We start from the raw sequence: 6,804 nt of genomic DNA, 5'->3' as shown, positions 1-6,804 counted from the left end.
CATTAGAACAAAAGATAGTCAATCTTATCGCCTAAGAAATTCCACACAGCTCAGTGGCATATGCTCCCATCACTCAGGAAATTACAAAGGGCTTAGAAGCTCTGTGTCAGGAACTGGGGTCAAAGAGCAAATATCAGAACAAATCATCTCCTGGCAGCCCTATTTACAGGGGTTTTAGGAGCTCTGTGTCAAGAACCAGGGACAGACAAATAATATATAATACATTTTATATATATTTTTTATATATATATAAATATTATATATATAAATATTAGTATATATAAATATTATATATATATTGCATGACTACTGTATTTTATTTTATGCCAGGCATTTTACATTATTTCCTTCAATTCTCACAGCTGCCTAAGTACGTTCAGTAAAATTATTACCCCATTTTATCAATGATGAAACTCAGGACTGAGAAAGAAAAAAGCAGCCCCTAAGTAGGTCTGATGGGAGATGAGCCGGCATTAGCTGCTGGGCCATGGTGTTCTCCTGCTGAACACACTTTCACAGAACACCAGCGTCAGATCATAGCATCACTACACAACTGTGATGGAATGAAACAGAAATAAACCACTCCATAATCAAGTCTGAGCTTGGACAAAAACAAGATCATTGTGAAACCACCAAAACGACCAAATTTTGTCCTCACCCTCTCCTATTTAGCTGAGAGATTGCTGCTTCTTTACCAATTGTAGCTTTAGCCCTGCCCCATACCCCCACCTCCTAGATAAAAAATTTGAAGATACGCAGTCATAGAATTGTCCTCACTTTCTGACAGTGCCCAATCCAGAGTAACACTTCACTTCCTTGAACATTCTGTAAATCACTTCACACAAGTCCAAATCTGACAATAACCCCCTTCTACCCCTCTTGGCCCCTTCCCTATGTGTCATTTCTTTTGGCTGTTTTCAATTTGTGTCCTTTCACTACAGAAAAACAAAAAAATCTGTAATCATAAGTATAGAGCTTTCCTGAGTTCTGTGAGTTGTTCTAGCAAATTATCAAACCTGAGGGTCGTCCTGGGGATCCTCGAATTAGTAACCGCTGGTCTGAAGTGGTGGTGGTGTGGGGACCCCTGAACTTGCGGCTGGTGTCTGGAGTGAGGGCAGTCTTGTGGGGCTGTTCCCTCAGACTGCACAGTATGGTAAGCTCCCTTGTAAGTGGGGTCGGAAGTCCTGGGCAGACCTGGCAGTCTGGAAGATTGTGCCCTCACCTTGCAGTTTAATGGACTCAGGGCCCCTATGCTCTGTAGCATGAGAGGGGGCACAAGTAGAAAAAAAGACTTGTCCAATTTGAGGAACTTTCACGAAACCCAGAGAGAGGCCCAATTTGTTCGGTACAGCCTCAGAGTGGACTGGACTGAGGCCTAAGGCCATACCCGGTGCCTGAGTGTGCAGGTGTGCATATGAGTGGGTTTGTCGCTCCTCCACTTGCTGACTAACTTCTGTTACCCCAGGCCCCCTGACTGCCTTAGGGCCAGGAAGTCCCATCAGCCCCACCCTGATCTGGGTGAGGACTATGACAGGGACAGCTGTCATGTCCCACCCACAGTCTCCGTGGGGATTACACAGGCTCTTCCTGCAGCCTGTGGGCCCCTCCTGGGCCAGGCCCAGAGCCAGTGGTGGAGGCAGGAAGGCCCTAAAGACTGTTTCATCACCAGTTCTGGAAATGAGCTGGCACTCTGCCCTCTGCCCATCACAGGTGGTGGCAGTGGGAATAGCAAGCAAAGGATAAACTGAGGGACACTTCCTGTTCAAGTTGGATTTATCTCAACAATGCAAGAATGGTTTTATATTATGAAATTTATAAATTTTATTTAACAATATATAGACCAAATGAGAATAGTAATATAAAAGTAATTGTTTTATAAAATTCAACATAAACTCAGGATTTATGAAAACCTCTTTAAAAATTAGAACTAGAAGGGCATTTACTTAATCTGATGTAGGGTATCTGTGATGGTTAATTTCATGCGTCATCTTGGCTAGGTCACAGTGCCCACATATTTGGTCAAACTGTATTCTGGATGTTTCTGTGAAGACGTTTTTGGTCAAACTGTATTCTGGATGTCTCTGTGAAGATTTTTTTTGGGTGAGATTTACATTTTAATTGGTGGACTTTGATCACTGGTTCAAGTATAAAGTATAACATTTGACAATAATGCCTGTTTTGAAAAACTAGTAATTAACTTCTTCTGAGTCATGGTTGCAGTTCAGGCAGCTGCCAACAGGGGGAAGTGTTGCCACATGACCGTTGCCAGGACAAAAAAAGGCCCGGAGTGGTGGGCCCCAATTGCATAGAGTATACTCATCACTCCGTGAACCTTTTTACAAAATATACTTTAAAACTCATGTAGCAACCTTAAATATTTATTAGTAACCAGCATTTACGTATAATGACGTATATTCAAAGAAGAACATAATTCAGAGGAAAGTTCAAAGATAAAAGCCTAGGTAGACTCTCGCTGAACTAGTATCACAGCCCAATAGCACTTGGAATTTACCCCTTTCTAGCTAGGATGTCCATCAAAGGTAAAACGGATAAATAAATCTTGGTGTATTCATGCAATGGAATACTATGTGGCTATGAAAATGAACACTGTGTCTACATATGTATGGATTTTGTAAATGTAATGTTGAGTGTAAGAAGCCAGGCATAAATGAGTGACTGCATTTATAGAAGTTCTAAAATGGATAAAATGAATTACGGTGTAGAAATCAGGGTAGTGTTTACCTTTGAGGGTAAGGAGAGTAGTGGTTGGAAGGAAGCGTAAGGAGGGTTTCTAGGATACTGGTAATAACGTTCTTTTCCTTGATCAGAGTGCTGGTTCCTGCCATAGGTGTGTTCAATAGTGACAATTCATTGAACTACAGACTTGTGATTCATGCACTTTTCCGTATGTACGTTAAGCTTCAACTAAGTTTATTTTAAAATGCTGGGGGTACCATCATCTGCATAATGGACTGTAGTAGTTTTCAATTTGTACCCACCTTCCCATCACTCTTCTGTCAACAACCCATGCCCGGTGGCCTCACGTGAGAGGGTGTGACCAGGACTAACCTATCACAATATGTCATTTTCCTCGGATTGGCCCAGGGGCAGACACCGAACTCAAGCTAACAGATCAGAGCCCTTCCCTAAGATAAATGTGCCTGGTAAAAAGCAAAACAATGCCACCCCCCCAAAAAACACACACAAAAAAACAAAGAACCCCACCAAACTTCTCCCTTGATATGCGGCTTGCTGAGCTCTGGCTGCCAGTGGCTATATCCCCAAAGGTGGAATGGGACAATCTGTATTAGGAGAGAATGAAGTCAGGGCAAAGAGAAGCAGAGGAAAAGGAGATGGGAGCCTAACAGAGAGTCCAGCTGCTTCAAATCCCAGGTTCTGTCCTTCCTCAGCTTCCCAGGATCTTCATTTCTCAATCTTGTTGGGTAATTCAGCGTCTTTTCAGGCTAGATGAGGCAAAAAATTGCTGTTCATGCAAGAGCCCTGACTAATCCATTGAGAAACGGGGTGGATGGCAGGACCACTTACTAAAGTAGGTAACAGGAAGAGGAGAATTTGCTCCTGGCGAAAGTGTGAGTGTGAGTATCATGAGTCCAACTCATCCTGGAAGGGGATGCGTGCCCTCCTGGAGGTCAGGAAGTTTCCACAGCTTGTCATTGGTGTTGTACATGACCTTTGTCTGTGCCAGGAGTGATGATTCCCCCTCAAGGTAACAACATGTAATTACTCTTCTAGCTGGGGGTTCAAGTTGAGATTACGTTCTTTTTCATTATCCATCTAATTGATTTCGAGCCTCCAACCAGTAGACTTAGAAATATGTCTTTCCTTCCTGGATTTCTCCCGTCAGTGATCACCACCCCCCTCCCTGCCCAGGATCGCTTACTTAGTCCAAAGGGGTGAGTCCTGGCCATTAAAATCCTGAAGAGAGGAAATTGGACAACCTCCCTTCAGCCAAGGTTGTCAGCTGACTTTTCGGCTCTTGTTGTTTTCATTGCCACCTGGTGTCACTGTGGAAGCAGGTAGTCTTAGCTCCTGGTAACTGCCCCCTGCTCTTGTCCTGCAGCACTGATCATGAAATACAGATGCTCCGGCTGCTCTGGCGTTGTCACCGCCCACCCACCGCTGGACCATCTGGGTAGGCCGACCGTGGACCCCATCAGCATCTGCTGCCTGGTTTGCCTGTCGCCCCATCTCAGGGAATGAAGCTGAGGGCTTTGCAGAGCCTATATCCACAGGCTCCACTTCCCTGGAGCAGTTGGTTATGGCTTGCCCACCATTTTCTGGGCTCAGACCCACCCTGAGTTCCTCAGCTCATGATGTTTGCACCGCCCCACGGCCATTTTCCCCGAGGCCTGGTGTCAGGGTGGTAGGGTCCAAAAGGGTTTCCACTCTGCAGCTTCAGCCACACAGTGACCTTGAGCTACTTTCCTTTTCCTGTTTCTGCATTCTGGGCCCTGGAATGAGGGACATTTTACCTTGGGCCAAGCCTAGTCCCATTTCCTGCTCTGTGATGAACACCCAAGTGTGTATGGGGGAATGATGCTCTTAAAGCTAGTTTTTGAAGGACAGTTAGGAAAATGGCCACCCTCCCCTTCATGAGATAAGAAAAAAATATATATGGTATTGTATTATTATAGCTTTATAAAATTATTGTTAGATTGCGATAATTTTAAAAGTTAAAACAGATCTATAGTATTCATATGAAGTCATTTGGTAGTAAGCTGGGTTATTAAAGCTATGCTTTCTAGAATGGGGACTGGGCAGAAAAGTGACTAACATTGATTGTAGCCTAGTAGTTCCCAGGCGTGAATTCTCACACTTCTGTGAGGCCAGCATCTTCTTTATTATCTGTGTTTTACAAAGGAAGAACCAAGGCTCAGAAAGGTTGGATAACTTGCCAGGAGTGTACTCTGGAGCCGGGGGAACACCTGCCCACCCCACAAGCCCACGCCAGCTCCTTCATGGCCTCCCTGCATCCAGTTTGGCATCAGGACTTCTGGAGAAGCACCAAGCCTTTCCTGATGTCACCCAATACTCTTCCATGGACCTATAAGGAGATATTCTAATTGATTATTACCTCCCGATATCCATGGCTGGTAAAGCCCCATCCCTCTGTTTTGAACAAAATGAATTGGGCTTTTGTTGCTTAAAAATCACTTTATCTTCTTTCTCTAAGGAAAGGTGTTTTAGGTGCTCTGTCCTGGGAGCTAAGGCAGAAACCTGAAATGAGAAGCAAGCATGGACTGTAGATGGGTAGTGCTGAAGCATCCCAGATATGGGGCTTGGAGAAGGGTGTTCCCTGTCTCCTCCTCACCCCTCCAAGGTCCCTCCACCTCCCAAACCCCCACCATCCCTGGAGCATCCCTGAAGTAAGGACCATGGTAGGGGGAAGCAGCCCCAAGCAATGAGAGGGTCTCCCAAGGCAGGAAGCAAAAAGAGGAGGCAGGGGAAGGAAGCCTTCTGTCCTCTCTCTCTGGCCCACACCCAGTGAACCCAAAAGGCTGCCCTCTCTGCTAACTCTTCAGTGAGTCATGGCCTCCACTCTGCATGCTGGGCCCTCAGCTCCACCACCACCACCAAGCACCAGGTCAGCCATTGGCCAAGGATCTGACTGATCGGCTGCCTAGAATCATCCCATTCTGCATTTCACTGGCATGGGTGGGGGCTGCAGAGTTAGGGGGAACCATAGCATCCCCTTCTAGACTCTATGGGCAGGGCAGAGGGCTCTAAGCAGTGGTGCCTGGGCTTCCCTTCACCTTGACTAAGGCTGAAAATTACTTACCAAAAGAACCTTTAAAGTACCCCATTCTAATATATATATATATATATATATATATATATATATATATATATATATGATAATTGGGTTACAATTTAGAGAAATGAGAACATCTAGATACAATTAGGTATTTAATTCATTAATCTTCAACTATCCCCTGTCATACCTAGTCTAATCCAGGTTTCCCCATCGCATTCTGAAAGTTGACCTAGAAGCCAAGGAAGCTTGGCTTCAAATGCCCTTGTAGATTAGATTATCTCCATCTACGGAATTTTTTTCTTCCAATCTGAAGCTTCCTCTCTTGTAGCAAAATAAAAAGTAAAATATGGTAGTCATATTTGGCATCTGCACACTTACTCCATGAATAGTTGCCTTTTCCCCGATTGTTTGCTGGCACTGGTTTCTAATAAAGATTTCCAGAAACGAGGCCCGTAAGAAATGGAAAACGCGAGCAAACCTGCTTTGTAAGCTGCTAAATGCCATGCTGATAAATTTGACAACTATGCAGGTCTCTTCCAAACTGCTTGCTGTTTTAAAGGGACTCTGTGTGCTCGAAAGAACATTATCTCCTTTTATCATGATTAGTACTGTCATTCAAGCTATTTTTTCCAATAGCACTATAGAGGATGAAAAATCTATTCCTTTTAGGTTCTCTGCCTGGAGTCATGTAAATTAGACAAAAGATGGATTCACAAGAGAAAAACAAACAAGTTTATTAACACATATGGAGCGTGTAACACAGGGGAGCATTCAGTAAGGAGTAACTCCTTAGAGTTAGTGGTTAGGGCTTGGGCTAATATAGCATCTTAGCCAAGTGACAATGCATTTTTAGAGAAGTGTCAAGACAAAGGAAAACGACATTGAGTCTCTAGGGCAGCAAATTGTAGGAAGACAAACATGGGGAAATTCAAAGAGGATAAGAGCTTGTTAGTAAAGCTTGGTGTGTGGCTTCCCTGGTGCTTCTCTGGGCTGATGAGGGTCTGGAGTTATTTCTGGTGATTTTTATC

This window comes from Rhinolophus sinicus, chromosome 3 (assembly GCF_057876585.1).
Source record: "Rhinolophus sinicus isolate RSI-liver-muscle chromosome 3, RSI-T2T, whole genome shotgun sequence".
NCBI classification, from domain to species: domain Eukaryota; kingdom Metazoa; phylum Chordata; class Mammalia; order Chiroptera; family Rhinolophidae; genus Rhinolophus; species Rhinolophus sinicus.
This window is presented reverse-complemented; position numbering follows the sequence as displayed.